Below are 10,514 nucleotides of genomic sequence, written 5' to 3' on the forward strand. Positions count from 1 at the left end.
ACCCCCCTCCTCCTCCTCCTCTGAGTCATCCGACCCAACTGCAGAACCCACAGGCTGACCCTGAATCACAACAGTGGTGAGTAAAACAAGATAATGTAGTGATGGATGTAAGGAAGTTGTTTTTTTTTAGGAGTAACATATATCAAGAAGAGAAAGTATAAGTGCCTGGTTTGAAACTTGTTCAGCGTGCTCTTTGAACCCAATCCAATTTGGAAAGGGTCTAAGAGGCCACATTTGCAAACGCTTTCTTTCTTTATTCTTTTCTTTATTCTTTTCAATTTTCTTTTCAATAAATCTTTGCCTTTGTTAACCAGACTTGTCTTCGAGTTGTGAGTATCAGATTTTGGGCTTTTAAATCTCACAATCTTGGCAACCAAACGTGGGGCTTCAAAGAGCCTCTAGGGAGGAGCTGTTCTCAGCAAAGTCCAGGGGCGCGCCTGTTGATTTCAACTGCCTGGAATTGTCTGAGATCTAGCTTCCCATTGCAGGCTCCGAGCCAAACTAAATTAACAATTCTGGTCTACAAAATCAAAGAATAGGAAAAAGGAAGAGAGTCAACAACTGAGGCCCAGGACCAGGTAACCCAGTGCACTGGCCCAGGTAAGAAACTTTTGCCCCGAAGGAGGGAAACACGCAATTGTACCTGAGTGGTCAGGAGAGCGATTGTGGGAGGTTTCTGCAATAAAGGCTGTGTGAGTGTGATGGGCTGTGTTCTGGGAACACTGGTAAGTCCAAAGCGAGTGCAGACCTGAAAGGTTGCATTTCCTTAACCCGCGAGGGGAAAGGACAGCCTGAAGGGAAGCGAACTGGTATTGAAAATTTTGAGTGGCCATAAGATCGAGAACCTCAGGGAACCATAATCAGGGAAACTCTCAAAGAAGATGGGCAATTGTTGTAGTTGTTGTTGTAAACCTAAAGAAAAGAAAATTCAAAGAAATAAAAGCAAGTTTTTCTTCTATCTTTTTCTTTTAATCTAGCTCTTTGGACTATTCAATTCCCTTTGTCAAAGGTGAGGTGGGTGCTACTTTCCCCTCCCCCTTTACACCTGCAAAAGACCCCAGGTTCAAAATTCCTTTTAGTCTTTCCCCACTGTCTTTTGAAGTTGGTGGGATAAATTGGAGGTAACCATAAATGTTTTTCCCCCTTTTTAATTAAAAGGGAAGACCTGTTTTGGCCTAAAACCCCAAATTGATATGTGTGTTTTGTTTTGTTATATATATTTTTGGACATTTGGAACATTAAGCTTGGACTTGGAATGGTGAGAAAAATAGGAGATGTTTAAAGGGCCCTATAGAAACCATGTTCGGTTGAAATCACCTCATGATTTTTCTCACGGACAAGCCATATGTCTAAATAAATGTTTTAATAGTATCTGTGTATATATGTCTGTCTGTGTTGTTCTGTGTTATTTCCAAGACTTGGAAGAGGGTCAAAATCCTCTCTGATAACACCAAACAAATTTATTTAACTTATTTAACAATATATGGTTTGTCTGGAGAAAGTATGAAATGAAATTTTTGTATGTGAAATTGTTTATGCAAGCAGTCAGAATGGAAGTGAATGAGTTAATTTGTTGATATATAAATGTGTGTTAGCCTTCAAACATCACTCACCCCCACCAGTCCCAGGCTGTGAAAGGAATAGTAAATTGCAGATTTTATTGTTGTAAAAGTAAATAAAAAAAACAATGAGACAAGTTTCATGGACAATGTGTGAGAAAATTTATGGAAAATGCATGTGAAGGAGAGCAAAAAAATTTTTTAGTGGTGAGATTTTTGTAAAATTTCTTTTACTCTTTTTCTCCTGTCTCTTTCTCTTCCCCCCTCCCCTGTTACTTTAAGAGAGAGAGAGAGAGAGAGAGAGAGAGAAAAGAAAGGCCGGCTGGTCATTTTAACCTTTTTTTTTCTCTGCTTAGAATTCCAGTATGAGGAAGTGGGGGTGGATGTGAAATGTAATGCCCACTCTTGCAGTTTCAGCTTGCATTTTTTTTTCCCACTGCTTGACGGTATTGAAGCCATAGATGTAATATCTCAACTGGAGCCCGAGGTTCAAGATGTAAAGTATGCCCTATCTTTACCCAGTCCTGTAACCGGAGCGTCCCTCACTCCGGATTGTTGTTGTTGTTAGCTGCGAAGTCGTGTCCGACCCATCGCGACCCTATGGACAATGTTCCTCCAGGCCTTCCTGTCTTCTACCATCTTCTGGAGTCCATTTAAGCTCACACCTACTGCTTCAGTGACTCCATCCAGCCACCTCATTCTCTGTCGTCCCCTTCTTCTCTTGCCCTCGATCTTTCCCAGCATTAGGCTCTTCTCGAGTGAGTCCTTCCTTCTCATTAGATGGCCAAAGTATTTGAGCTTTAGCTTCAGGATCTGGCCTTCTAAAGAGCAGTCAGGATTGTTCTCCTCTAGGACTGAACGGTTTGATCGCCTTGCAGTCCAAGGAACTCGTAGGAGTCTTCTCCAGCACCATAGTTCAAAGGCCTCAATTCTTTGGCGCTCAGCCTTTCTTATGGTCCAACTTTCACTGCCATACATTGCAACTGGGAAGACCATAGCCTTGACTATACGCACTTTTGTTGACAGGGTGATGTCTCTGCTTTTTAGTGTGCTGTCTAGATTTGCCATGGCTTTCCTTCCCAGGAGCAAGCGTCTTTTAATTTCTTGGCTACAGTCCCCATCTGAAGTGATCTTGGAGCCCAGGAAAATAAAATCTGTCACTACCTCCATTTCTTCCCCATCTATTTGCCAGGAATTGAGAGGGCCAGATGCCATGATCTTGGTTTTCTTAATGTTAAGTTTCAACCCAAGTTTTGCACTCTCCTTCTTCACCCGCAACAAGAGGCTCTTTAGTTCTTCTTCACTTTCTGCCATTAGAGTGGTATCATCTGCGTATCTTAGGTTGTTGATATTTCTTCCAGCAATCTTAATTCCAACTTTTGATTCATCTAGCCCTGCCTTTCTCATGATGTGCTCTGCATATAAGTTAAATAGGCAGGGCGACAGTATACAGCCTTGCTGGACTCCTTTCCCAATTTTGAACCAATCAGTGGTTCCGTGTCCAGTTCTCACTGTTGCTTCTTGACCCGCATATAGGTTTCTCAAGAGACAAATAAGATGGTCTGGTACGCCCATCTCTTTAAGGACTTGCCAGAGTTTGTTATGATCCACACAATCAAAGGCTTTAGCATAGTCAATGAAGCAGAAGTAGATGTTTTTCTGGAACTCCCTAGCTTTCTCCATGATCCAGCGTATGTTAGCAATTTGATCTCTAGTTCCTCTGCCTCTTCGAAATTCTGCCTGTACTTCTGGTAGTTCTTGATCCACATACTGCTGAAGTCTAGCTTGTAGGATTTTAAGCATGACTTTACTAGCATGAGAAATGAGTGCAATGGTGCGATAGTTTGAACATTCTTTGGCACTGCCTTTCTTTGGAATTGGAATGTAAACTGATCTTTTCCAATCCTGTGGCCACTGTTGAGTTTTCCAAATTTGCTGGCAAATTGAGTGTAGCACTTTTACTGCACTGTCTTTTAAGATTTTGAATAGCTCAGCTGGAATACTGTCACCTCCACTAGCTTTGTTGTTGCTCAGCTTTTCTAAGGCCCACTTCACTTCACATTCTAGGATGTCTGGCTCGAGGTCAGTGACCACCTCATTGTGATTATCTGGGACGTTAAGCTCATTCTTGTATAGATCTTCTGTGTAATTTTGCCACCTCTTCTTAATCTCTTCTGCCTCTGTTAGGTCCCTGCCATTTTGGTCCTTTATCATGCCCATTTTTGCATGGAATGTTCCCTTCATCTCTCCAATTTTCTTGAAAAGATCTCTGGTCCTCCCTATTCTATTGTTTTCTTCTATTTCTTTGCACTGTTCATTTAAGAAGGCATTCTTATCTCTTCTAGCTATTCTCTGGAATTCTGCATTCAATTGGGCATATCTATGTTTTTCTCCCTTGCCTTTCACTTTCCTCCTTTCCTCAGCTATTTGCAAAGCTTCTTCAGACAGCCATTTTGCTTTCTTGCATTTCTTTTTCTTTGGGATGGTTTTGGTTGCTACCTGTTGTACAATGTCGCGAACCTCTGTCCATAGTTCTTCAGGCACTCTGTCTATCAGATCTAATTCCTTAAATCTATTTGTCACCTCTACTGTATATTCAACAGGGATATGATTTAGTTCATACCTGAGTGGCCTAGTGCTTTTCCCTACTTTCTTCAGTTTAAGCCTAAACTTTGCAAGGAGAAGCTCATGGTCTGAGCCACAGTCAGCTCCTGGTCTTGTTTTTACCGACTGTATAGAGCTTCTCCATCTTTGGCTGCAGAGCATATAGTCAACCTGATTTCTGTGTTGACCATCTGGTGATGTCCATGTGTAGAGCCGTCTCTTGGGTTGTTGGAAAAGAGTGTTTGCTATGACCATCGTATTCTCTTGACAAAATTCTATCAGCTTGTGCCCTGCTTCATTTTGTACTCCAAGGCCAAACTTGCCTGTTATTCCAGTTATCTTTTGGCTTCCTACTTTAGCATTCCAATCTCCCATGATGATAAGGACATCATTTTTGGGTGTTAGTTCTATAAGGTGCTGTAGGGCTTCATAGAACCGGTCAATTTCATCCTCTTCAGCACTGGTGGTTGGGGCATAGACTTGGACTACTGTGATATTGAATGGTTTCCCTTGGATTCGAACTGAGATCATTCTGTCATTTTGAGGATTGTATCCCAGTATTGATTTTCCTACTCTTTTATTGACTATGAAGGCTACTCCGTTTCTTCTGAGGGATTCTTGCCCGCAGTAGTATACCTGATGGTCATCTGAATTAAATTCACCCATTCCTGTCCATTTTAGTTCGCTGATACCTAAGATGTCGATGTTCAGTCTTGTCATCTCTTGTTTGACCACGTCCAGCTTTCCTTGATTCATGGATCTTACATTCCAGGTTCCTATGGAGAAAAAATCTTTACAGCATCGGACTTTCCTTTCACCACCAGACACATCCACAGCTGAGCGTCCTTTCGGCTTTGGCCCAGTCGCTTCATTCTTTCTGGCGCTACTAGTACTAGCCCTCTGCTCTTCCCCAGTAGCATATTGGACGCCTTCCGACCTGAGGGGCTCATCTTCCAGCGTCATATCGTTTTGCCTTTTGGTACTGTCCATAGGGACAGTAAGACGGACCCAAGACGGACAGGTCATAGCTGAGAGTTCTGACAAAACGTGATCCACTGGAGAAGGAAATGGCAACTCACTCCAGTAACTTTGCCATGAAAACCCTATGGACAGTACTCACTCCGGATACCAAAGACAATTTTTCCCTATCTCTCCTATGAGCTTCCTTATCTCTGCCACAGGTGCTTTAAGCCCTGAATTTTGTAGCAGGAAGGTAAATTCCTCTACACATTGTTGCTGCTGATGAGATAGATTGCAACCCGTACTTACCTTTGTAGAGTCCCATAGGACGAAGGTACCTTTGGGGTCTATTCCAGACAAAGGTAAATATGTTGAAAGTTGCTCCCCTGGAGGGAGGGCTCCCTGTTCCAAATCTCTTTTCGTTGGTTTGTTTGTTTTTAAAGATTTATTGTCCCTGTTCGGGCGCCATAATGTGGGGATTCAGAGACCAGTCAACGCAGGGTGTCCCAAATATGTCTGTCTGCCTACACAGGGTTTATTGTATTTATACAGTTAACAAGCAGGAAACTACGCACAGCAAAAGCATTGTTTATTGGTGTACTCCCTAGTCAATCTTAGAGAACATCCAAACTTCCCAAGCCAGGGCAGAGTCTTCCTTATCTTAGCTGGTTCCTTGCAGTCCTTGACAAAGCTAATTGGAATGAGCTCATAGACATGTGGATAACAGATACTGGGCAGGCAGTATTCTGCACATGGTCCCTTCATATCCTTTTTTTAAAAAAAAAATATTGAATTTATTATTTAAAACATTGGACACGGTGAGAACGGACTGACATACCTTCTTGTCTACATTATTTTTAAAATTTACATATATATACACATAAGATACACTTAAAATACATATCAGTTATATATAATAATACAGTATCTAGAGCAATCAACCAATCTATAAATTCCAATGGAGACCTTCCTTTTGTTCCCACCAGAAATAAAACTTATTCCAGATTTTATAGTAGCCTGATTGATCTTTATTCTTAATTTCCAGAGTTAATTTGTCCATTTCTGTGCACTCCCAAATTTTCTTTATTACCTCGTTTTCTACCGGTATTTCACTCCTTTTCCAATTCTGGGCAAATGACATTCTTGCTGCCGTAATAATATGAATCATCAGATACAACTCTTCTTTGGAGTATTTCTCTTTTATTATGCCCAATAAGAAAAATTCTAGACTAAACTCAACTTTTCGTCTTAGTATTTCTTTTAGCCAAGTCCAAATCATTTGCCAATATCTTTGAGTCTTGCTGCAAGATCACCATGTATGAAAATATGTGCCTATTTCTTCGGAGCATTTCCAACATTTAGGAGATACTGTCTTATACATTTTGACTAAGCGTGCTGGGGGAAGATGCCATCAATAGAACATTTTAAATAAATTTTCTTTGTAGGCTGAGGCCAGAGTTATTCTTTTATTTCTGTCCCAGAGCATTTGCCATGTGTCAAGATCAATGCCATGTCCCAAATTTTTGGCCCAAGTCAACATATGGTCCTTCACTTGTTCCTCAAACAATTTATATCCCAAGAGCAAATTATATAATTTATTTATCTGTTTATTATCTGGCCCCAATAATATTTTATCCAAAGCAGTTTCCTGGGTAATCCCCCATTCTTTTTTATCTTTCCCGAATCTTGATTGAATCTGTAAATAGGCCCACCAATCTAGTTTTATCCCTTGTAATTCTAATTCATTTCTGGATTTCAATTCCCCCTCATTATTCATGATGCCCTTATATGAAATTTTGTTATCCAAGTTAAATAGATTTGGATAGACAATCACTTCGAGGGTGGATAGCCAGACCTGTACTTTAGTATAGTTATAATTTCTGATTTTATTCCAAATGTTAAATAGTGCTTGCCTAATCCAATGTTTTTGAAAATGTGAAAATAATCCTTGTTTTTCATTCCATAAAAAAGCATGCCAACCAAATTGTAAGTCATGGCCTTCTAAAGTCAGTAATCTTGTATTTTTCAGAATTATCCATTCTCTAATCCAATTTAACGCCGCGGCATGGTAATATAATTCCCAGACTGGCAATCCAAATCCCCCGGTTTTCTTTGTGTCCTGCAAATATTTCATTTTAATTCTTGGTTTTTTCCCTTGCCAAATAAAATTTAATGACAGTTTGTTCAAGTTTTGGAAAAATTTTGAATCAAGTTGGAACAAGAACAAGATTTTAGGCAAGACGTTCATCTTAATCACCACAATTCTCCCCAATAATGAAAGGTTCAAGTTTCTCCATCTTTCCAAATCACCTTTTATTTGTTTCACTATTTTATCGTAGTTATCTTCTTTAAGTGAAGTGCATCTAGCCATGATATTGATTCCTAAGTATTTTTTTTTACTATTTCTATGTCCATAATTCTAGCCAAGTTTTCTTTCTGTTAGTCATATTTTTAGCAATCATCTTAGTCTTATGTCTATTTATTTTCAACCCAGCGACTTCACCATATTTAACTAATTCTTCCAATAATTTTGGTCCTGAATGTTGTGGGTCCTCCATGATAAAGACCAGATTGTCCGCAAATGCTTGAAATTTAAAAGTTTCCTTTTTAATATCTAATCCTTTTATCTGTGGTTCATTTCTAATTATTCTCGTTAGAACTTCTAGTGTCAATATGAACAGCAGTGGAGATAAGAGGCAACCTTGCCGTGTTCCCTTTTGTATTTGAAATTTCCTAGATGTTTCCCCATTAATAATTACTTTTGCTTCCTGGTTAGTATAGATTGCCCTTATTGTATTTATAAATTTTTCAGCCATAGCCATATAATTAAGTTGTTGATATAAAAATGACCATTTAACATTATCAAAGGCCTTCTGGGCATCTAAGAATAGTAACGCCAACTGTTGTCCACTGTGTAGTTCATAATATTCTAACTTCTCCCTTCTCCCCATCTAGTCCAACCCCTGCATGGGATGGGGGCTGCCTGGGGGCCACAGGGGGAGCCTGCCCAGAGCCCCCCTGGATGAAGAAGGCAGGAAGCACCCCCCGAACTCCCCCCTGACCTGCCTGGGGAGAGACACAGCCTGGGAGGCCCGTCAGCTCCACTGGCCTGGATGCGGGGCGGGGGGGAGGAAGACGGGACTGCTCGCTCCCCTTCCAAAAGAAAACCTTCGCTACTGCACAGACGCCAAATGGATTATAGATGGAAGGACGACACCAATCGGTCGCTCTGGCGAGGACGGCGATTCACAACAGGACTCTTAGGGGCGGTCACTTCAAGAAAAGAGAAAGAGCTCCCAGGAAAAGGGTGTGCAGAGAAGTCCCGCCTCCACTTCTGGGAACGAATAGAACTGAGGCACCTATTAGACCTGGCCGCGGACGGGCTGGGAGCCAGGTAGGGCGCAAGGGATGCCGGGAGTTGCAGTCTGAGAGGCTCTCTGGTGCAGGAAGGGGGTAGGGGGAGCCCGAGGCTTGGTCTGCTGGGACGGGCGCTGGGTAGGAGGCCTGCTTTGAAAGTCTCACTGAGAGGCCGAGGCTTCGGCCGTCTTCCCCAGGCGGGCCGTGACTCTCCTCCGGGAAGGGACGAAGCCGTGACCCACCTCTCCTCCTCCCCATTCCCCCCTGCAGGAGTTCGGGCGAGCCCAGCAGAGGAAGGAAGGAGGCCCCACGGAGCAGCCCCGGGAGGAGACAGCGGGCAAGGCACGAAGGGATGAGCCAAGGGGGACTCCGCGAAAGGAGGCTGGCTGGAAGGTGAAGCAGGGAGCAGGAAACGAGCAGAGACTCCGAGACGGGCCTGGAGGGCGAAGGGTCCTTTTGGACAGGCGGGAAAAGCCACAGAATCCAGGAGGGAGGAGAGAAATATCAGTGCCCGGAATGTGGAAAATCCTTCAAAAGAAATGGAGATCTTAAACAGCATCTAAGAATCCACACTGGAGACAGACCTGGAGTGTGGAAAGACCTTTACTAAGAACAGTACCCTTTATATACATCAAAGAATCAACACAGGAGAAAAACTACATAAATGCCTGGAGTGTGGAAGGAGCTTCAGGCAGGCAGGACACCTTGATAGACATCAAAGTATCCACTCAGGAGACAAACCACATAAATGCCCGGAATGTGAAGAATCCTTCAAAAGGAGATCTTAAAAAGCATCTAAGAATCTACAGTGGAGAGAAAGTGTATGAATGTCCAGAGTGTGGAAAGAGCTTCAGTTGGAGGAGCAGCCTTTATATACATCAAAGGATCCACACAGGAGAAAAACCTTATGAATGCTTTGAGTGTGGAAAGAGCTTCAGGGATAGTAGCACCTTTTGTGTTCATCAAAGAATCCACTCAGGAGAGACACAGCATAAATACCTGGAGTGTGGAAAGAACTTCAGAGGACCACCCTTTATAGACATCAAAAGATCCACTCAGGTGAAAAACCACATAAATGCCTGGAGTGTGGAAAGAGTTTTACTGAAAGTGGTGGTCTTTGTAAACATCAAAGAATTCACATAGGAGAAAAACCATATTTCTAGAGTTCGTGTGTCAACATTTTACTGTTCCCTTTATTGCTACTCTCTGTTTAATGATTCTACTATTCTGCGATGCCTAATAGTTGAATTTGAATCTTACACACTTTTCAAGGGGTACGTAATCTTATGAGTAGAAGTGTATTCAATTCCACAAACTCGTATCACAATTTCTTCTCATTGGTGAGATTTCATTTTGAGATTCAGAAGCTGCTACTGGAATGTTCTGAAGAAACTTAGCAATTTCCATTGTGCCCACGGTTCTTTCCATGGGCCTGGAAATCAGACCCTTCTGGGTTAATTTTCCCCTTGAAATAGGACTCTCGCCTCTTCCGTACCTTTTGGCACACTCCCTCCTTCCACACAGAGAACAAACTACACTCTTGGTTATTACTTAAGGGATAAAGGTAAAGGTAAAGGTTCCCCCGCACATGCGTGCTAGTCGTTTCCAACTCTAGGGGCCGGTGCTCATCTCCGTTTCAAAGCCGAAGAGCTTGTCCGAGGACGTCTCCATGGTCATGTGGCTGGCATGACTAGACGCCAAAGGCGCACAGAACACTGTTACGAACGTTCTCCTTTGAATACAATGCTTTTAAATGGTTATGTTATTATGGGATGTTTCAATTACTGTCCACGTTTCTGATGTAACAGGATTTCTTCCATCCAATGAACTATTCTTTTGTACTTTTTCTTCTGTATGTGTCCTGTGCTCCTCTTTTCATTAAGGCAGGGGTGTCAAACTCAATTTCATTGAGGGCCGCATCAGCATTGCGGTTGCCCTCAGAGGGCCGGGTGGGTATGGCCTGGGTGGGCGTGGCCTACTGGGTGGGCATGGCTAGAGTGCATATGGCCTACTGGGTAGGCGTGGCCACCTCTA

At 42.4% G+C, this 10,514-nt stretch overlaps 1 long non-coding RNA gene across 1 annotated transcript; it reads left to right on the top strand.

Moving 5' to 3' along the window:
• Positions 1 to 46: 46 nt before the first annotated feature.
• Positions 47 to 10,292, top strand: LOC308679224. Its single transcript, XR_014028731.1, has 3 exons — positions 47 to 76; positions 8,079 to 8,517; positions 8,751 to 10,292. It is a non-coding gene; the product is annotated as an uncharacterized lncRNA (long non-coding RNA).
• Positions 10,293 to 10,514: the final 222 nt, after the last annotated feature.

Source organism: Vipera berus, assembly GCF_964194415.1.
Source record: "Vipera berus genome assembly, contig: HAP1_SCAFFOLD_58, whole genome shotgun sequence".
Taxonomy (NCBI): domain Eukaryota; kingdom Metazoa; phylum Chordata; class Lepidosauria; order Squamata; family Viperidae; genus Vipera; species Vipera berus.